Raw genomic sequence first — 23,360 nt, forward strand, 5'->3', positions numbered from 1 at the left:
CCCGTTACATCTATACACACACATATTTTAGTATTAAAATTTATTTTGTTGGTTATTCTCTGTAATTGTTTAGAAGGTAGTATTTCTGTTTTATAGACAAAGGAATAAATATTCAAGTATGCTGCACAAGGTAAAAATCACATGAGAGTAGAATGAGGAGCAGAACATGATTAATTTTGTATTTTCAGATCAGTGAGCCCCAAACATCTTTGTTTCTGGGCTTTTTTTCTAGTGAGATGTTTGCTGTGTTTCCTGATGGAGAGACTCCAAAGGCACGTTTTATACTAATATAAGTTGAGAGCAGAATAAATTGTTAGTGAGAATGATCGCTTCTTCCAAATAAAATCCAGGATTCAAAAACAAACATAACTGAGATTCATTTAATTCTGAAACATCAGGATAGACAGATAAACTGATAAAATCATAAACAAAATAAAGTTCGTTAGTGACTTTTGATTTTTGTGGTTCACTATGTATCATGTTCATTTTACTAACCAGCAGAAATGTAAATTACAGAACCCACTCATTGAAGTAACATAAATTAACATGACCCAGGTAGTAAATTTTAATAAAACCCATTTTAAATTGGAACAGATAAGTCCATTAGCAAACTGCTGTCAATTACTCAACCAGCAAGGGCACTGAACATCTATTTTATGTCCATCAGTGGTCTGGGTTGATGAAGAGATATGAGAGAGAAAATGAAATGTTCTTTGCTTTCAAAGGATTTACAATCTAGTTCTTAGTGACAATTTTGTTTCACGATGGTAGATAAAAGCATTAGATATTCCTTGAAATCCTTAAGAGACCCAAAATCTGTCAGATTCACATGATTTTTTTGTGAAATACCATGTAGATACTGAAAATATTTGCTGTAAACAGCATCCTTACTGTATTGTATTCAGTGAGTTAAGATTCCATATGCCCATTCCAAACACCTCAGTGTGGAAGAAGCCTTGACCAACTAGAGGAGAACTTCTTCACCCTCAGAAGAAGTTTTGCCTCCTGGTGCTGGCAAGGAACACACAAGATAATGAATATGCAAGTGCACGCCGAAAATTTCCAGGCCATTTCTTTTTTTTTTTTTTTAAGATTTTATTTATTTATTCGACAGAGAGAGAGACAGCCAGCGAGAGAGGGAACACAAGCAGGGGGAGTGGGAGAGGAAGAAGCAGGCTCCTAGCGGAGGAGCCTGATGTGGGTCTCCATCCCATAATGCCGGGATCACGCCCTGAGCCGAAGGCAGACGCTTAACCACTGTGCCACCCAGGCACCCCACCAGGCCATTTCTAAACAGATTTCCAAAGCATCAATGAGCCAAGCATTTAAATGAAGCAGTCCCGCATTGGGCTCCTTGCTCAGCAGGGAGCCTGCTTCTTCCTCTGCCCCTCCCCCCTCTCGTGCACCGTGGGTGTGCGTGCTCTCTCTCCTTGACAAATAAATAAAATCTTCAAAAAAAATAAAGGTCAAAATAATTGTACTCATGTTTGCTTCCTTTCTATAATCTCACCGAAATGAGAGAAAAGTGATTTAAAAGGAATTCGTAAGAACAAAGAGGGCAGAACAGAAGTCAATACAAGAAAATTTTAGAAAGTGAAAAGCAGACACAGGAGTATTAACCACCTTTTAGAACTTTAGAAAGCAGCTGTGGGAAAAGTCAAGAAACTAATTTACATTTCAGATTTCCTGAAGCCTCCAAATTGTTGGCAAATGGTACTTTTGAACTGTGAGGCTATCAGCAGGAGAATGAGGGGAAAAGTGTTTATAGGGTGCAATTAGACACCTCCCCACCCCAGAGCTCTTCCCTACTCTGTATGATGGATCTACTGTGCAGGTGGATGGATAATGGCAGGTTTATTCTAGAGGATCTTCGAAACTGGGGACACTAGGCAAAAGCAAAGCTACGGGCGCCATGCTCAAAACAGTGGAATTCAGTGAACTTTAACGTATGGAATCCTAAGAGCAGCTGTGTTGTCTTCCTGCATTTGGTTCCTGTAATGCCTGCTTCTAGCCTCTACGTCATAGGCCTAGGAATGCTGAAGTCACCCCTGGGAAGTCTGATCCAAGAACACCTAAAAATCCTGGTATCAGGGTTCCTTCAATAAACAGACCACCCAAATCACCAACCAAGGGCAAAGCCTTCAATCAACATACTACACCCACACCTAGGGGTAGCCAGAGCTTCCCATAGCTGTCTAATCCCCCCACTCTTAGAAAACCAAAGGTCACTGGGTATCTGAGGAGAGCCTCTCTGTTAAAGACAAAGATGGAAACAAGCAGACAGAAGCAACCCTGAAGAGATGAACACAGGGGTGGAGAGAAAAATGGAAACACTCTCTCTGATACCCCAAAGAGACGGGACAGAATACGTAGCCACAGCATGATTAGCTCCCATCTATCCAAAGAGAACAAAAAAAGAGCTCCTAAAAATTCAAAATATGAGAGCAGAAATTTTTTGAAAAAAATAATAAAGAGCTGAAAGATAAATAGTTGAGGGGTGCCTGGGTAGCTCAGCCGGTTACGCACCTGACTCTTGGTTTTGGCTGGAGCAGCGTCAGGCTCCACGCTCAGCATGGAGTCTGCTTAAGATTCTCTTCCACTCCCTCTGCCTCTGCCCCACCCCCCCTTCTGTGCGTGCATGCGCTCTCTCTAAAATAAGCACATTTAAAAAAAAAAATAGTTGAGGAAATCTCTCTGAAAGTAGAGCAAAAAGACAATGAGAGGATAGCAAGACAGAAAAGATTTAGAAATCAGAGGACTAGAGGAACAGTCCAGGAGGCCCCATATCTGAGTAAGTGTAGAAAGGGAGGTAAGAGGAAATGGAAAGAAGAAAATAGTCACACAAGTAAATCAAGAACATTTTGCATTGAAAGATATGTTTCTACATTAGAAGGGACTGCCAAGTGCCCAGAACAAAGACTTCTAAATACTTCCGTGTTTTGGGAGAGGGGGGTGCCAGGAGGGAAGGGTCATTTCGGGCCATATTTCTGAATAATAAGTTTATATGCTCCGTCTTGATTTTGCAGAATTAGGCGTTATCTACTGACTTCCTAACAGGGCAGATGTAGACTTAGTAGCGTTTCACCATGACCCCTTCATATCTATCACTCTTCTCATCCTCGCATCCACCTCGTATAATTATATTGCAGTTTTGGTGAAATCGATATTCAATATTTACATTGTTATGACAATGTAAAGCTATTCACAGCTGAGCCATGTGATCTTCTATAATTTTTTCTCTTCCTGCATAACCGTTTGTTTTCCTTCATCTTTGTTTATTTGCAAAATTGCGAAGTTCATCATTTGACCCATTACAGATAGAGAGATTCAAACAGTCATTAAGAAACAGCCCCCTCCTCTGATCCGCCGCCCTTGCTTCTGAGTTACCCTCATTCTCAGGCGAGTCCTCCGAGCCAGGAGGCTCTAAGCAGCTCCAGCACGAACCAGCAGCGTGGAAACACCTCAGCCGCTAAAGGGAATCTTCCTCTCAACAACTCCAATAAGACAATCCATCTCTCCTCAAGACGATGTGCTACCCTTTCCATTCTCCTGAGTCACCACTTTAGCGAGGGGTGGAGTCAAGTTTTCACTGAGCCTCAAGACTTGAGAATAAGGCAAAGAGTCCCCAGCAAACAAAGAAAACAGGCTTGGAAAAATCTTAATGCATTTTCTATTTACATCTGTAATGACAGCATAGTTCAAACTCAGAAAGTCCTAGAATTTTACAGGCTAGAAAGAACAAGAATAAGTGATGCCTCTGGGTTGAGGAAACATTTATATAAACCAACTTTTCAAAGTTTAAGATTGTCCAAGGGATAACAGCATTATGATCTTAAAGCTAATTCAGGGATTTTGTACTGATATTCCAAAAGCAGAAATGAATATATTAATCAAAATGAAGACAAACTGAATTTATGGCATCTTTTAATATCAGAAACATGTTTTATTTTTGTTTTTAAGCTGGCTCCACGCCCAGTGGGAGCCCAACGCAGGGCCTGAACTCATGACTCTGAGATCAAGACCTGGGGTGGGATCAAGAGTCGGACGCTTAACCAACTGAGCCACCCACGCGCCCCACAAACATGTTTTTCTTCAGTTCAGTTGATCGTTAAATGTTGGATTTATTTTTGATGAGTATTGTGACCTACACAACCTGCCAAGTGAGGCAACCAGTGACTATATGAATTAGTATTTAGGCTACTCTACCACTGTGTGAGACTTTAGCCAAACAATTCTGGTCTCTCTTTGTTCTTTTTCTTTTAGGGGCAGAGGGAGACAGAGAGAGAATCTTAAGCAGGCTCCAGGCCCAGGGCGTGGCCTGACCTGGGCTCACTTTCACAACTCTGAGAGCGTGTCCGAGCCAAAATCAAGAGTCAGACGCTCAACCGACTGAGCCACCCAGGTGCCCCACAAACAATTTCGGTTTCTAAGGAGGCAAGGCCGTCTTCATTTTCCTTTCTTGTTTGGTAACATGTATCTTTTAGCAAATTAAAAGTCCTTAGCTGTACATCAAATTTTTTGCACTATAACAGGATCAAGAGTGTTAACTGGGGGAAAAAAAAAGTACCAGCAGAATTTCCAAAGTAATGAACAGGTGTTTGCTTTAGCAGCACAGACACTAAAATTGGAACAATACAGAGAAGATTAGCATGGCCCCTGCACAAGGATGACACATAAATTCATGAAATGTTCTCTGTATAAATAAAATATATATAAATAAAATGAATAGCTCCATAGTTCAGATACCCTCTTAGCTTTCCACCAATCTTTAGTGTTACCATATTTATATTTGTTTGATGATTCTCTTATTAGTCTCTCTGCAGCGTGGCTACATTTATATCTAAGCTTACAACTAAAAATGTTCATTATGCATTATTTATCAGTGTCAAGAGGACTATGATGACCGCTTTTAGTTTATGACAATATGACCTTGCCATTTGCAAATAATGATAATGACAACAGTTAACAGTAAGTCTCACAAAAGCCCTATGACTTAGACACTATCATTATTGCCAGTATACTGATGAGGACGCTGAAAAAGAAGACAGAAACCTACGTAAGGCAATACTACTAGATGGTAAGAGCCCAGCCGGTCTGAACCCAAAGCCTACACAAGGTAATAAACCATAAGACAGCATCGGTGGGGGTGTCAGAGCCTGCCTACTTCGAGTAATGCCTGAAAAAGAAAGACACCAAGATGCATTTGGTACAGGATAGGTAACAAGCCAAGAGGTCTATAACTTGACAGAAAAGGTCACGTTGTGATGGCTTGTAGTGGAAGAGGCGACTCCTTGAGACCATCTGCTCGGTACTGTAAGTATAAAAATGGTAAAGTAAGTTGGTAGGGATCAGAGCCTCCGTGGAGAACACTTCTTACAGATACGGAGGAAGAGAATGTTCGACAGTATGCTGTCACTCATTCTCTTCTGCCATACCGCCTTTCCTCCCAACCTTTACTCTTTAAAAAGTTTTATTAAAATATGTTATCATAATATGCATTAAGTATGCAAAAGGTACTGAGAAGAACAGAACATGCATGTACCCATCGTTCAATTCCTAAATTCTAACATTTTGCCCTACTGGGGCTACTGTTTGGGGTTTTTTAAAATTCTGTGATAGAGTTTAAATAATAGAACATACCTGTATGGCTTAAAGAATAATAAAACGCAGACGGAGATACTCTCCAGCAAACTTGAAAAATAAAGCATTACTCCTACCGTAACAGCCTCTCTGTTTGCCTCTCTAACGCTGATAGTTTGACGGAATATAGAATTCGAAGTTGAAATAACTTGACCGCAGAATTTTGCAGGCACTATTCCATTGCTGTCTGGCGCCCAGGATTGCGGTTCAGACATCTGAAGCCATTCTGCTTCTCTAGCCTTTGTGTTAACCTGCTTTTCACCCTCTATGGAAGCTCGTGCCCCTGGTGTTTCGAAATTTTACAATGATGTGTCTTGTTGTGGGTTTATTTTTATCCATGTGTTGAGCACTCTGTGAGCCTTTTCAATCTGGAAATTCCTGAACTTCTGCTCTATGAAACACCATTGTATTACTTTTTCACTGTTTGTCTACATTCCCTACTCTTACTTGAATTTGGGATATGATGGGCTGGTGTCTTACCTTTCTTTTGCTTTCTCTGATTCTTTATCTCTTTGCCTTTTTGCTCTACTTTCTGGAAGATTTTCTTAATTCTACCTTTAAGTCCTTCTAATTTCTATTATGTTTATACTTTTTAGTGGCTCCTGTGAGATTACGTATTAGTCCCTGCCCCTGGTTCCTGGCACAGCACTGTTTAGGAAACTGGTAAGAGCACCAGGAGCATCTTCTGTTCGAATGAGGTGACCCTACGGGGGCTGCTGGATGGGGGCTGCTGGATGGGGGCTGGTTGCCACAAAGACCAAACCATGATTAGCAGCTTGGAATTTTCAGCCCCACCCCCACTTTCCTAGAGATGGGAAGGAAGCTGGAAATGGAGTTAATAATTGATCATGTCTACATGAGGAAGTCTCCATAAAATCCCAATAATATGGGGGTTCAGAGCACTTCCAGGCTGGTGAATACACCCACACCAGGAGGGGGACATGCCCCAAAATTACTCAGGGACAGAAGCTCAAAACCCTCCCAGAATTCCTCCTATGTATCTCTTCACCTATATCCTTTATCATATCCTTTTTAAAAACTGGTAAACATGTTTCCCTGAGTTCCGGAAGCTGCTCTAGCAAATTAATCAAACTTGGGGGGAGGTAATGGGAACCTCTGATTTGTAGCCAAATCTGACTAAAATGTGGGTAACTTGCGGCCCCACTACTTGGGATTAGCATCTGAAGCGGGGGGTCAGTCTTGTGGGACTGAGCCTGTGACCTGTTGGATCTGATACTATCTCCAGGTAGACAGGGTCATAATGGAGTCAAATTGCAGAACACCCAACTGGTGTCACGGGGAATCGACCGGAAGTATGAGAAGTGACACAGAGAAGTGCTCTGGGTGAGCAGTAAAGGAGAAAGGCTCAGGAGGGAAAACCGGGTGGTCGTTCTTACACAGCTCCTTTTTCCTGTCCTTTTAATAAGGCATCTTATTCTTTCACGGCTGCACTATATTATTTATCTCTCTGAATATATAAAATAACCTAAAAATATTTTTTCTCTTGCTCATTTGGTCTGTCTTCTTAATGCTTTTTTCTGTTTCTTTGTTTTAGGTCTCTTTCTGAAATTCCTCAATACCTCACAGTGATCCCTGGCTGCTAGCTCTCATTTAAAAACGGGGCGTTACAGGGCACCTGGGTGGCGCAGTCATTAAGCGTCTGCCTCTGGCTCGGGGCATGATCCTAGCGTTCTGGGATCGAGCCCCGCATCAGGCTCCTCCACTGGGAGCCTGCTTCTTCCTCTCCCACTCCCCCTGCTTGTGTTCCCTCTCTCGCTGTCTCTCTCTGTCAAATAAATAAATAAAATCTTAAAAAAAATAAAAATAAAAACGGGGCATTAAAAAGACGTTTGGAGTTCCATGTCCATGCATGGGGCTTACTGCCCACAAGCTTATGTCAAGGTGTTTTGATTAAACTATTTCATTGGGGAACTGCTGATATGTGTGCGTATAGGTGCTGGTGAGAAACTGGAAGATTCCCCAGGAGAGATTCTTCCTTTCTACTTCCTTGCCAGTAAAACCTGGTTGCTCAGGTTTCTGAGCCAGGAGGCTGGTGGAGGAATGGGGGTATCTCCATAGCCAGCATGTAAACATTTCATTTAATTGGTTCGGTTTTCATTGTGGCAGCCAGCGCTGCCCTCAGCGATGCCCTGACACCTCTAACCTTCTGTCCCCTCTGGGGATACACCTGCAGTCTCTGCTGAAGGAGAAAAATGGCAGTCTCCTGGCTATACAAGTTATAAGGCTTTGGGTATCTAATTCTTCAACGTTGAGTCAATCCTCCTTTTTTAGGCCCCACTTTATCCCCACTTCCAAAATTATCAGATACTGCCGCTGCTGAGCTGTTTGTGGGTTTTGAGGGACATACTGCGTTGCTTTTTCTACTTTCTCTGTCATTCTAGAGTAGGAAGCTTCTCGAGTTCTGCTAAGTCCACCTAGCTTCAGATTCCTAGTCGGAGTTCTCATTCTTTTTGATCTTGTTAGCAAACCGTTATTTTTGTTCTTGGTGTTCCGCAGTTGAACTATGACAAGTTTAGGGATGGATTTCACCTAGCGTGCTAGGAGTTCCTTATGTACCTGAATGTGAAGATTTGTATCTTTTACAGTACTAGCATACTTTCAGCTACACTTAAAATATAAATATCTGTATCTTCTACTAACAGTTTTACTGTACATATCACTGTGCAGAATTCTGGAAAATTTCTTTAATCATCTAGCCTACTTATTCACTCTTCAGCTGTGTCTATAAACTGCTTTTAAGTTATATGTAGAGATTCTAATTTTAATTATTATATATCTTATTTCTAGAATTCCTATTTAGTTCTTTAAAAATAATTTCTTTAAGCATATTAAACATACTTATTATCATGTACTCCATAGCCTATAATTTCAATATCTATGGCCTTTCATTTTTTTTAAGATTTTATTTTTTTTTTTATTTATTCGACAGAGATAGAGACAGCCAGTGAGAGATGGAACACAAGCAGGGGGAGTGGGAGAGGAAGAAGCAGGCTCCTAGTGGAGGAGCCTGATGTGGGGCTCGATCCCATAATGCCGGGATCACGCCCAGAGCCGAAGGCAGACGCTTAACCGCTGTTCCACCCAGGCGCCCCGGACTTTCATTTTTGTTGTGGGGATGATACTCCATTTTCTTGTTTTGTTTCTCCTCCTCGTGGTGGCTTGTTTTGTACTTTTTCATTCTATACTCCTGTTTCTTGGAAATGTATTTGTGAGAACTCTTTAAGACCTGGATTTAAAGAGTCTGCATTTTTCTATCCATTCTATCCAGGAACACTGCCAACCCAGGACCACATTAAGGTAAATTTTTAGTTTGGGCATTTTGAGCCACATACAGAGTATCAATTCTGACCCTAAACTCAGGCTGACAGCTACCCTGAGGTTAAATATCATCAAGACTTCCTACCCTAATCCAGAGTTAATGCAAAGGGAGCCACGTTTCTTTACTATTTCCTTTTTTCTTAGTTATGCCATTGAGAGATTTTTGCTGTTGTTGAGGAAGGGTCTTATGCAAGAATTTCTATACCGAATGGGTCCTCAAATCTATCTTTTATCACTTATATTAAGCCATTAAATCTGAAACTACGGGCCCTCTAGAATTAGATCATAGTCTGCCATGCACCTCCCCCAAGAGTGGAGGAAATTAACCAACGCCTTGTTCTGCCACATCGCCCTCTTCCGTAGTTCACATTATCGTGAATCAGATCACATGAGTTGTAAGCAAACCAGAGATGATCTCTAACCTTAATAAGCTTCATCTCAAAAAGACATAAGACATCTAAATACCCACAAAAATACACAAAAAGTTACATATAAATTTAAATGTATGAATAGCTATTAAGCATAAAGGAGCAAAAGATGGAGCTGACTGGTGGGAAAGGAAGCCTATGGCATGAGGTGAACCTACCCAGGCAACTCTGGCAGCGTACCAAGCCTGGCTGTCCTCATTCACCCCTCAGCTGCACGCTGACGAAACATTCACTCCCCATTTGGCAGCTGGAACATTTTTAGCAGCCGTGGAGTCCAGATATGCACACATTTAGCTCCTCAATACTGCTCCTGATTGACAGTCCCCAAAATGGAAATCTCTAGAAATTTGGTCATTTAGAGTCTAAAGCAAAGTGTATTGTTCCTTTTTCCAGTCAATGTTATTCAACTGCATTCCTCTTCCATACAGCCTTAAAACAGCCTGGTGCTAAGCATGGATTTTTCCACTAAATGAGGAAATCCTAACTCTAATGTTAGTCTCTTTCTCAATGACCCCAAGTGGTAGGGAACAGGATCACCATCTTTGGAGACATAGTACTTTAGTTAGTTGCTACAGAAAACAACCTTACAGAGGCGTTGAACTTTGGGGGGGGGGGGGGATCAATTTTTTTTTGTTTCTCTTCCCTTTGCCTGATACAACTTAGCAGAAAAACACAAATTTGTAGGTGTGGATATCTTGGCCACTGCGCTTGACACATACCCCACAAAATCACCCAAACTCTTCCTATTTGCTTTCTCTAGCATGCTTTTCCACCTCCCATTCCAAGTCTATGTGTTTGTGTATACATCTTGATAAGGTGAGTCTATCATTTACATGAAAATGCAAAGGGCCACTGTAAGACACAGATGGTGAGAAGGTAAGAGTTCTACTAGAAATCAAATATAATGTAAGAAGTGGGAACCTTCAAAACATCAACATTTATGAAGAAGATAAAAAGAGAAGAACATTCAATGAGCATTTCATATTATACCCTAAATTTGGGGGAAGGCTCTAGAAAATATATGCGGTTTTCCAGCAAGTGCCTACAAAATGCTTTGGATTTATAGTGTAAAAAAAAAAAAAAACTGCATTTCAGTTCTAACTTCAGTTTCAAGCTTTCTTTCTTTCTTTTTTTTTTTTTTAAGATTTTATTTATTTATTTGACAGAGATAGAGACAGCCAGCGAGAGAGGGAACACAAGCAGGGGGAGTGGGAGAGGAAGAAGCAGGCTCATAGCGGAGGAGCCTGATGTGGGGCCCGATCCCGGAACGCCGGGATCACGCCCTGAGCCAAAGGCAGACGCTTTAACCGCTGTGCCACCCAGGCGCCCCTCAAGCTTTCTTTTTTTCCCTGTGTAAAATGGGGATAATTCTAATAATCTTAGAATCACTAGAGTAAACATCTTTAAAATGAAAAGTATTATTATTACTATTAAGCTCAGATCCTTTGAGATAAGACCAGTAAGACTTTTTTATTTTTTTTAAGATTTTTATTTATTTATTTGACAGAGAGATAGCCAGCCAGCGAAAGAGGGAACGCAAGCAGGGGGAGTGGGAGAGGAAGAAGCAGGCCCCCAGTGGAGGAGCCTGATGTGGGGCTCGATCCCGTAACGCCAGGATGACGCCCCGAGCCGAAGGCAGACACTTAACGACTGAGCCACCCAGGCGCCCCAAGACCAGTAAGACTTTTAAACTAGTGACTTTGATGAAAAATTCTGGCTCATCTGTGAGAAAAATCATCTAAAAATTTGGGGGGTGACAGCCAATATAATTAAAAGAAGAGCTTTTTTCCATTTTTCAGATAATTTTACAGATGTACAGATGAAAATAATTAAATATATTAGTGCCTGTCTAAAAATGTGATGGAACACTACAGATACTGGGTTTTGGTCTACCTCCGATTCATAATTCAAGTTATTAATAGTTGAAATGAAAACATCTTGTATATTTCTGATAAGTGTGATAATTGCTTAACAAATGTTTTCTGAATAGTTTCTTCACCGCCGGCTCAGCATATGCAACATTCCGTACGTGTTGCTGTTTGCATGCTGCTATCGGTGATGCTTACTCAAAGGCCACAGTCAAGCATTTCTTCTCTCCTAGGCACGTACAAGGGCTACAATCTGAAGGTCATGCATATCTGTGCAATGACAAAAAATTGTGTGATTTCATGTGTAACTTACAAGCATGAAATGGAACTTTAATATATTATGTAATATTTTGGAAGTTTAAAATGTTGCTATTTCTGTTAACACTTGTTACTGGGGATTTTGTTTTAAATTTCAAAATAGCTCAGTTTGAGTTATCTTCAAGACAAACACACTTTGTCCTTCAACAATGAAAACAACCCAATGTCATTATAATTAAATATTGCTATGTTTATAATACTTTTTAAGTTAATCATGTGCTGGCCAGCTGATAGTCAACTGGCTAGTGGATCCGTGCAGGGATGCCAAGAACAAAATTTCATAAAGCCTTTACCTCTCAATGAAAAATAATAGTTTTTTTTTAATCAATCAAGAATGGATGGGAGACTAGAATTTAAACATCAGGAATTTGTAATTCAAATAAATCTTTAGTGCTTTCCTTTGAGGTGTAAAATTATCATTAATAATCATTACTCTTGATACTTAGGAAGACTGCATCTTGGCAGTTGTCTTGCTTATAAACTAGATTTCAGATTCACGTATCTTATGTCCAATATTCCCAACTACAACCCGAAAAGCTGCCTGAAACAGTTAAACAAGAGTTTTAACAGGTCAAATGCTATGTGTCTTCCAGTGGATACAGAGGTGTGTGTTGTCAGTGGATACCAGAGCTGGCACAACCTGATTCACGAGAACCAACCATGAGCGTGTCTTTGTAACTCCACTTTCAATGATGTCATAGTGATAGTTCAAAATCAGCCATGCTAGGAGTACTTACGCCACAGAAATGGGAATACACAGTAGTCAGGTCTTTTTACCCTGAAGACCCAGCCATTAAACTTTGCCAGCATATCACTACTTAGGGCGGTGGGGGGTGAGGGGAGGAAAGGAAACACAGATTGTAGGAAGGCAATGGAATTTGGAAGTGGAGTTCCGGGTTTGCTAGTCAGATTTAGAACTGGAAAATATTATTCAAACTGTCATGTATTTGAAGAGTATTTTCATCTTTTGTGAGAAAAATTAGTTTTGGGAATTTTGGAAGCAGCCTACTAGGAATTTAAAGTTACGGGAAGTCATGAGGAATCTAGTGTATTTATAAAAGGGATATGTAATATAATCAAATGAGTATCTCATCAAGTACCTTGGTTCTAGTCTGCTCCAGGTTATCCTAATTTGAAACAAGATGACACTTCCCTAGAACCTCAGCCAAACTTGATACGAAGGGTCAAAAGACCTTCAAATGTAGGACGTGAGTTGGAAAGTCAATGCATATACACAGGCAAGGACCAGGTTATTATATTCTCTACTTTGTAGAGCCAATTTAAGCCAGTTTCCACTTCAGAGCAATGGAAACAAAGTTCTAAGAAGTCATAATTTGAACCAGTTGAGTTCCACAGTGGAACTTTACAAAGAAAAACTCATTGTTATTATAGCTCATCTTCAATATGTAATTTGATTGATGATATACAAAATATAGAACCAGTTATTCTGAATATTATATGAACCTATAGGGCTTCCTACCCATTATAATTACTTGCAAGTAATAAACAGATGTATATTCTAATATGTGAAGTCATTATGATATCCAAATGATAAGGGGGCCTATTCTTACAACTACCATTTTGTTTTTAATCAGTATGCCATGTAGCACCTTCCTCGGCTGATTTTTACTCCATATGTCACACTACGTATTTTTCTCACTGCTCTGATACTATGCGTATCAATCCACAGCGATGTGCAGGCCTATGAAAGCAGAGGCCTTCTCTGTTCATGACTTTATCTCCACTGCTACGTCCTATCTCTGACTGGCACATGATAGGTAAGAATATCTGCTGAATAAATGAATGAACTGATTGGTAGAGAAAGTCCAATGACTGAAAGTTTTCAGGATTCTACTCAAGATTTCACAGCAATCACTAAAATCAGAAACAAGGACGATGTACATACAAACCTGGTATAAAAAAAAAAGCTGCACCTCATTTAATAAGCATTAAAAGTGTGTTTCAGGTATGTTGTAACTTAGCATAAATAACTAAGAAGCTATCTTGCTAGCAGTTTAGCTAATAAGAAATGGTAACTTCCCTCAGAGTCAAATGAGGTTGCCATTAGTGAACCTGATTGTAAGGAGTAAACTCAGTCATCCCTAAAAGTCCCAGAGAAGACACTTCCCAACAGTGCAATGAACTATGATGGTTTTCCTTGCCTATTTTGGAAATCCACATTCTTATTGAGAATTTCTTTTAAAATATTTAGAAGTGGTCACAGGGAATTTATATTCCCATATAGGTGTACTTTTATTTTCAACAACTTTTCATGTTTGTTTATTTTTATGGTTACTGTATCATAAAAGGAATGTGAGAAATCATTTTATTTTTATTTATTTATTTTAAAGATTTATTTATTTATTTGAGAGGGAGAGCGCAAGCTGGGGGACAGGCAGAGGGGGAGAGAGACTTGCAAGCAGACTCCCTGCTGAGCACAAAGCCTGACGTTGGGCTTGATCCCAGGACCCTGAGATCATGACCTGAGCTAAAAATCAAGACTCTGCTACCCAACTGACTGAGCCACCCAGGCGCCCCAAGAAATCATTTTACATCCACTGAAGAAACAACTTAAGAGAAAATTGGTACCTGTTTAGCAGATATGGGCTGGACAGTAGGAAGACAGCCAACTCAGATGAATTCAATAATCCAGATTTACAGTATACGGTATTAAAAGCCATTAGAAAATAGCCTGGGTTTTCTCATTTGGCTTTGATTATATAAAGACAGTAGTAAATAAAGCTTTAATGATCTATTAAACGTTGAGTTACCTTGGGGGGCATGGTAGATTGCTGACTTATTAACAAAAAGTCTCTTTCTGATAGTCTGATAGTGAGTTCCTTGGAGGGCAATGGCTTTGTCATCCATAACATCAAGCATGAATCTGAGCTCATAATCAGTTCTCAATAAATATTTATGGAATGAACATTGCATAACTGATTTAATAATGAAACATCTTTGCAACTAAGGCTATAAGCTTTGAATTCAGAGCTAGACTAGATATTTTGGTCCCTAAAATTCATTTTCTTCATTGATCTCCCTTTATTCTTTGTTAGCTCTGAGAGAAATTCAGTATCTGGAGCCAACAAAGGAAAGAGAAATGTACAAAATAGTATTTTTAATACATGAGTCCATGTGACCTTTAAGAAGAGTCCAAGCTCAATTGGCTGAAAAGTTTTCTGTGGGCAAAGCATTTTCCCAAGGTCAGAAGAGTTCAAAGAACACAGCAAACTTTAAGGAACATGCCAGTGAATTTTGTGAAAGTTGTTTTTGTGTGTGTGCAAAGATACAAGGTTTGGCTGGTCATTCTGGTCTCCAGATGGTCACAGGATGCAGCCAGTAATGACCATGGAACACCCTGAAACAGATCGTTAGTTTAATCAAGCAACATAGTCTCATCTGTCCGCTAGTTAGAGAGAACTGGTCAAAAACGTTGTGTTCCCATCATTCCTACTACCATCCCAGGCTAAGTGACTATTGTTTTTCATCTGAATTACTGTAAAGACTTTCTAACTAGTTGCCTCTTTAATAATCTTGCTTCCCTAAAATCTATTTACGCTGCAGCCTTACGCATCACTTTAAAACCTAATTTGGATCTTGCCACTTCCAGCCTTAGAGAAATTCTTGGCTTCCCACGATAGTTAGGATACAATGCAAAAAATTTTACCCTAGCCCTCAAGGCCTTGCCTGATTAAGACTTTACCTTCTTCAATTGTTTTTTATGCCACTGTTCCTATGACTTAATGCTCCACTACACTGGGCCCTCGTGGTCCCTCAAAGGCCCATGTTCCTTCTTATGTTAGGGTTTTCTTCCCCTGTGTTCCTCCCTCTCCCTACAACATGCTTCTTGACAATTCAGTAGTACACGTACTATTCTCGACACCTCTTTAAGTGTTAGGAGGCAGCTGTCAGTCATTACGTTTTCTAGGCCAGGCTGGTAATGCTTCATGACAGAGGCAATTCTCAAATTTGAAGATGGGTAAGTATCCCTAGGCAGACAAGTATGACAAAAGTGTAACCTCAGAAGAGGGAAGAGAATAGATACAAATATAGAGGCAAGAAACCATTTGGCATAGAAAGAGCAGTGGCATTTGTTAAAGTAAGGAAAAAGAGACTGGGGATGAAGTTTTGAGAGACGCGATCTCTGCTTAGGACATATTGAGCTCGACTGATCTGGGTTCTGCAGAAGGAGACAAAGCGTGAAGACGGAACTGGCCGTGTGGCCACAGGCTACATACAGAAAAGGCAGGGAAGGATATACAGGTCTAGGGGTTATGCACACGTACTCTTTCCTAGAGAAATATTGTGGAGTAATAAAAAAAAAAGCAATGCCAGCATGTAAATAGCAGGCACCCATCAAGAAGAATAAAGGAGTGGTCAGAGAAATTTTCCGTCAACAAGGGAGGGAAGAGGGAAGAGGGAAGAAGGAAGTGTCCACGGCAGAAGCACAACAGATAATTTAAGGTGAGAACTAAAAAGAGCAAAGGATTCGGAAATAGATAAGTCTTTGATAAGTTTTACCAGAGAAGTGTAAGAAACCAAGCTAAAAGGAAAGAAGTTAGAAACTGAAGAGAAAATGGGATATAAGGAAAAGCATAACCAGACTGAAGCCCATTTCTTCGTGGCGCTCAGCTATGAACAAGAGAGCAGGGGTAGAGAAACAGGGCAGCCAGGTAGGAAGGGAGTGTGGAATTGAGGGAAAGTACTTTATTTATATTTTTTCATAGTAGTGAGATAAAATGTGCTTTATAGGGGGAAGAAGGGTAATACTGAAACATAGCTTTTTAAGGAAACAATCCATGACACAAAATATTACAAGAGAGAACAGGGGACCCACTTTTCAACCAAAGAAAACAACTTCCAGTGAAGGGGCAAACTCTTGAGATAAGAAAAATGAACCATGAGCTGGTTAAACACCTATTTACTGCGATTCTCTGTGAGGGAGGAGACACGGTCACTGCTAAGAGGCCAGAGGATGCGAAAAGTAGCAACTTAATCTCAGTCACTTTACTGATATGCCTGATGGCGCAAAACCATAGTGGTTTTCTATGTCAAGGGTTCCAAGTTAGGAGGACTTGCTCCACACATAAAATACTCAGGGCTGTGACATTTCTGCAGTTTAATGCACATGGCCTGGCCTAGTCTCTCCTGGACCAGAAATAGGGCTGCAAGACAAGAGGAGGAGGTTTGAAAGTCAAGGATCTGAAAGGAGCTGGGACAGCAGGTGAGATCGTCTCTGAGGTGACAGGCCCTCATAGTGATGGGTTCTTTTCTGATGTAGGCCTTGACACTGCCTTCTTTTTGCCATTAGAGTGCATTTTAGGAATCACTAGAATTCTAGGCACTACCTGGGAATGCTTCACTGTACCTCACATTTGAACTTCTAAGCATTTTCCAATAATTGTTTAATTTCGAAAAGATGAGAACTTTTAGGGGAGGGGTGATATAGAATTTAATATCATTAAACAGCCATGCCGTCCCTATAGTTCTCACTGAGAAATAACAGTTACAAGTTTTAAAAATATATTTACCCAGTGTATTCAGCATGCATTTGATAGACACATTTGGTTTAAATCATAGATTATAGCTGTACACAATTTCTTACCTCGCATATCTCTACACCTACGCTTATCTCCTACTTTTAATGGTACGCAAACTTTCTTCAATGTAACAAAATTTCTTAAACCTCGCTTTTTGTTATTTTGCCCTTTTCCCCCCCTTGCCTCTAACTTTCTGCCTTTGCGTGTGTTATCCTGCTGAGTTAACAGTGTTCTGGACACAAAATCAGCACTAAATACGTGCTGATTGACTGACCCAAATCCCAAAGCAAGATGCTTCAGTCATGGGGTCAAATCAGGAAAATGACGCTGCCAATTTAAACCTGTCTTCCTGGTTGCCTGAAGCCACCCACTCTTGGCTGAACTGTGTGTGTGAGCAAAATGCCTCGCAGCTCACAGCAGCTGTGCTGTCGCTCGGAGGGCTGTAGGAGGGAGAATTTACCAAAATCCAGAAATCTCTAGCTGGGGTTTGCTTTGTCTCCAGCTGCTAATCTTAATGACACCGTCAACCTAAAGGCATCATAGGTGCACACCATTTCTTTTCTTTACAATTGCTTCAGTACAGAAACAAAAATCTCTGGGACAAGCCCAAAGGGTGAAAGCTCATGACAGGATCAGTTGGCCAAGGCAACTACATTTAAACATCTATTTTTTATAGTCCGTTAAGAAGAGTTTTTTAGGTGTTTCTATCATAAATAGTAAGCTGAGGGCTTCCCCTTTCTATGTATTTCTGGCAGTCATGCTACGTCATTACTCAGCGGTGTTGTATTTTTAGCAAACCGTCTGACTTTAAATGTTATCGATTTTTCCTAGAAAGTTATTATTTCATTTAGTATATAGTTTTTAAAACTCTGCCTGTTGTTTCAGGCGCAAAAATTTTTTTTTTAACTATATATGGCTTTTTTAAAACAACGTTTGGGGCGGGGTACCTGGATGGTTCAGTCGGTTAAGCATCTGTCTTTGGCTTAGGTCATGATCCCAGGGTCCTGGGACCAAGTCCCACATGGAAGGGGGGGGGTCCCCTGCTCAGTGGGGAGCCTGCTTTTCCCTCTCCCTCTGCCCCTCCCCCCCGCTCCTGCTCTCTCTTGCTTACTCTCTCCCTGAAATAAAATCTGAAAGAAAAAAAAAAAAGTTTGGAAGACTAGCATTTTCAATAAGAATGTGTCTGGAACACAATGGTACACAAGACAGACTATATTCTTGCCCACATGGAGTTCATCTATCAGTGGGGAAGGTTTTTTTTTTTCGTTTTGGTTTTGGTTTTATTTATTTATTTATTTGCCACAGGCGGACAGAGAGAAGCGGAGAGAGCAAGCACAAGCAGGGGGAGCGGCAGAGGGAGAGGGAGAAGAGGCTCCCGCTGAGCAGGGAGCCCGATGCGGGCTCAATCCCCACCCTGGAATGATGACTTGAGCCGAAGGCAGGCGCTTAACTGACTGAACCACTCAGGCACTCTGGGGGAAGGTATTTTAGAAAAACAGTAAAATGACAAATAAGGAATTTTAGGTGGGGATCAGCATTATGAAGAAAGCTGTGTGAGGATAATGTGATGGGGCATGAGCGGGAGGTGCGGAGAGGGCGTTAGCGATCAGGATGAAGCAAGGGGCTGAGACGTGAGGCCTGGGCAAGCGGACTCAAGCAGAGGGAAAGCAAGTGCACAGCCCTTGAAATGGGAAGAACTGTGACAGTGTTTACGGAACAGCAAGAGAGCCAGGGTACCTGGTGCCATGTGAATGCGGGAGAAGCTGGTGGCACGCACGGTAGGATAATGCTGGGCTTTTTAAGTAATGGTGAGAACTCTGGATTGGTTCCACATGTCTAAGTGGGGAGCTGTCTTAGTCAGCCCAGGCTCCCCTAACAAAATACTACAGACCGCGTGGCTTCAACAACAGAAATTTAGTTTCTCACAGTTCTGAAGGCTGGCAGCTCCAAGTCAGGGTGTCAACGTGGCCATCTTCTGGGGAGGACTCCCTTCCTGGCTTGCAGACGGCCACCTTCTCACTACGTCATACAGAGCTTTTCATCAGTTTGCGCTCGCAAAGGGGAAAGAGCCAGAGAGCAAGCAAGGGACCTCATGCAAGTGCAAGCAAGTGCTGGTATTTTTTTTTTTTCCAGCTTTGAGAATATAACTGACGTATGATACTGTGAGTTTAAGGTATACAACATGATGATTTGATATACTTACATACTGCAAAATTATTACCAAAATAGGGTTAACTAACACCTCTGTTACTTCACATAATTACCACGTGTGTGTGTGTGTGTGTGTGTGTGTGTGTGTGTGTGTGTGGTGAGATCATTTAAGATCTACTCCTGTAGTAATGTTCAAATATATAATACAGTGTTGTCAGCTACAGTCTCTATGCTGTACATTAGATCCCCAGAACGTATTCATCTTCTAAGAAGTAGTTTGTACCCTTTGACTGACATCTTCCCATTTTTCACACGCCCCAGCTCCTGGCAACTACCATTCTACTCTGTTTCTATGCATTCAGCTTTTTTAGATTCCACATATAAATGAGATCATACAGTACACTTTCTCTGCCTGGCTTATCTCACTTAGCATAATGCCCACAAGATCCACCCATGTTGTCACAAACGCAGAATTTCCTTCCTTCCTATGGCTGAATAATATTTCATAGTGCATGTGTCTGCGTCTGTGTCAGTGTGTGTGCGCACACGTGTGCGTGCACACCCATACCACATCTTCGTCCAATCATCCATAGACAGACACTTAGGTTGTTCCTACATCCTGGCTAATGTCAATAATGCTGCAATGAACATGGGGATGCAGATAGCTCTTTGAGATCCTATTTTCATTTCCACTGGATATATATACCCAGAAGGGGAATTACTGGATCACATGATAGTTCTACTTTTAATCTTTTGAGGAACCTCCATACTGTTTTCCAGCAGCTGTAACAATTTACATTCCCACCAACAGTGTATAAGAGTTCCTTTTTCTCTACAACCTCACCAACACTTGTTATTTCTTGTCTTTTTAACAACAGCCATTCTAAAGGTGTGAGGCAATATCTCATTGTGGTTTTTATTTGCATTTCCCTGATTATCGGTGATGTTTAACACCTCTTCATACACCTCCTGGTCATTTATATGTCTTCTTCAGAAAAACATCTATTCAGATCCTCTATTCAATTTGGATTGTTTTTTTTGTTTTTTTGGTGGTTTTTTTTTTTTTTGCAGTTGCATTATATGAGTTCCTTATACACTTTGGATATTAACCCCTTAACAAATTTATGATTTACAAATATTTTCTCTCATTCTATAGGTTACCTTTTCACTTCATGATTTCTTCTGCTGTGCAGATTTTTAGTTTGATGTAGTCCCACTTGTTGATTTTTGCTTCTGTTGCTTATGCTTTTGGTATCATATCCAAAAAATCATTGTCAAGACAAATGTAAAGAAGCCTTTTCCCAGGGCGCCTGGGTGGCTCAGTTGGTTCAGCGTCTGCCTTCAACTCAGGTCGTGATCCCAAGGTCCTGGGACCAAGCCCTGCAGCTGGCTCCCTGCTCAGTGGGGTGCTTCTCCTTCTCCCTCTGCCCGTCCCCCCTGCTTGTGCTCTCCCGCTCTCTCTCGCTCGCTCTCAAATAAATAAATGAAATCTTAAGAGAAAAAAAAAAAAGAAGCAGCTTTTTCCCTGTTTTATTTTATGAGTTTTCAGCTTCAGGTCTTATAGTTAAGTCTTTAATGCATTTTAAGGTAATTTTTGTGACTGGTGTAACATGAGGTTGAATTTCATTCTTTCATGTCATTATCCAGTTTTCCAAACACCATTTATTGAAGAGACTAACTTCTCCCCATTGAGTATTCTTGGTTCCCTTGTAAAATACTTATTGACTACATATGCAAGGGTTTATTTCTGGGTTCCTGACCCTGTTACATTGGCCTATGTATCTATTTTTATGACAGTACCATATTGTTTTGATTACTATAGCTTCCTAATATTCTTTGGAATCAGGAAGTATGATGCCTCCAGCTTTGTTCTTTCACAGGATTGCTTTGGCTATTTGGGGTCTTTTGTGGTTCCATATGGATTTTAGTATTTTCTATTTCTGTGAAAAATGCCACTGGAATTTCTATAGGGACTGTTTTAAATCTATAGATGGCTTTAGGTAGTATGGACATTTTAACAATATTGTTTCAATCCATGAACACAGGACAGCTTTCCATTTGTTTATGTCCTCTTCAATTTCTTTCATTAAAATCTTATGAGTTTTAGTGTACAGATCTTTCACCCCCTAGGTTAAAATTTTTCCTAATTATTTTATTTTTGATGCTATTTTAAATGGAATTGTGTTATTTCTTTTTCAGGTTGTTGTTAATGGTATCTCTTTTTATAAAAATACTAATCACATCAGATCATGGCCCCATTCTTAGGACTTCATTTAAACTTAATTACTCCTCAGCACCCATCTTCAGATATAGCCATATGGGATTTTAGAACTTTAACATACGAATTTTGGGATGTGTGTGTGTGGTGGGGGGAGGACACAAACATTCAGTCCATAACAGGAATGATATGGTCTGACTTAAATTTTTTAAACATCACTTTGGCTGCTGTGTACTGAACAGACCATATGGGGAAAGAATGAAAAGAGAGAAACTAGTTGCAGGTCTAGGGCAATGGTCCAGGTAAGAGATGATGAAGGCTCTGATGAGGTAGAAATTGGGGTGATATGTGGATTCAGATCAAATTCTGAAAGCAAAGCTGAAGGACTTGCTAGATGTGGGTCTATAATGATGAGAGAAAGTAAGGTTTTGGGTCTGAGCAACGGGGAGCATGGTGGCATCATAAACAAAGATAGGACTTAGGGAGGAATAGCAGAAAAAGCATGAGTTATATTTTGGACATGTTAAGAGTCAGACGCCTATCAGACAGCTATTTGGTGCTTTGGAGTAAGCAATCAGATGAATGTTCAATTTGTGGAATGTTGATTCATAAACACCTTTCATAAAAGCATCTATTTCGAGGTTACTTATTACTTAGTTATAAGCACTTAAAATAATGCTAATTGAATTAGACAGGACAGTAGCATATAGAGTAGGTCACGGAATCACTGGGAGAGCTGAAGAATCAGCATTCAGCTTAAATGACCAAGGAAATCTTCCCAAAAGACCCAAACCAGAACTGGCTCTGAGAAACAAAACAGAACAGAACAGAACAAAACAAACACTAAATACCTTTTAGTATGATACTGCCTCCTCCCGCCCCCCACCCCCCAACCCCAGGCTTGAACCAGCAACATTTAAGTTTCCATACTGTCTGGAGACCAGCTAGCCTCCTGGTGGCTTGTTGATTATATTGGACTCCTTCTATAATGGAGAGTGCAATTATTTGGGGATAATGATGATTAATAATTATCAGATGATTATTCTGTATTTGTGTCTGCCCACCATGTTTCTGCCAGAATTACCATTCAAAGATCAAATATATTCTCTATATGAAGTATGACACAATGTAACTTTTTTTGAAGATTTATTTATTTATTTGAGGGAAAGGGCAAGCAGGGTGGGGGAAGAAGGAGAGCGAGAGTCTCAAGCAGACTCTGTGCTGAGCGCAGAGCCTGAGGCAGGGCTCAATCTCACAATTCTGAGATCGTGACCTGAGCCAAAACCAGGAGTCAGACACTTAACTGATTGCACCACCCAGGTGCCCCAACACAACACAACTTCTGTTCGAGAAACTTTTTTATGGTGAGGAAGAAAATGGATTAATGTTTATGGAATCACTGGCTTTACCATATATTCCCATTATCCAGAAGCAGTTGACCTTAGCAAAATTTTGGAATGTCAGTTTGAAGACAACACTCCATGAAGCTGGGGCACTACTCTAAGATACGGTGTGTGCTCTGAACCACCACAGTTCCGTAACCATTTCTGGGACTGACAATTCCACAGCCAGAATGTGTGAATCTGGTAAGCAAGGGGCAGAAATGGGAGGGATACCTCAAACAAATTCAACTGATGCCTCACAGAAATTCTTCATCCTACTCCAGTCATTTCAGGCTTCACTGGTGTGGGGGCTCGTACTGGGCAAGGGAGGGTTACTTCCACAGGGCATTGAGTAAAGACTGGTTTAATTGAAAGTTGAGATTGCTACTTCTTCATTTACGATTCTGAAGCCACAGATCAGCAGTGAAAAAGGATTATGGTACGACAAGAAGGACTGATGCTAGCTAGCTGTAAGG

General features: G+C 40.6%; 1 long non-coding RNA gene and 1 other non-coding gene across 2 annotated transcripts in view; one reads left to right on the forward strand and one right to left on the reverse strand.

The window, feature by feature from the left end:
• Window positions 1-23,360, reverse strand: part of LOC121100692 — an 88,778-nt gene that overhangs the window by 62,222 nt on the left and 3,196 nt on the right. The gene's annotated exons all lie outside the window — the stretch shown is intronic.
• LOC121100877 lies at window positions 4,595-4,701 on the forward strand. Its single transcript, XR_005832659.1, has one exon. It is a non-coding gene; the product is annotated as a U6 spliceosomal RNA (small nuclear RNA).

The sequence above is a fragment of the Ursus maritimus genome, unplaced genomic scaffold (assembly GCF_017311325.1).
Source record: "Ursus maritimus isolate PB19 unplaced genomic scaffold, ASM1731132v1 scaffold_5, whole genome shotgun sequence".
Lineage (NCBI taxonomy): Eukaryota > Metazoa > Chordata > Mammalia > Carnivora > Ursidae > Ursus > Ursus maritimus.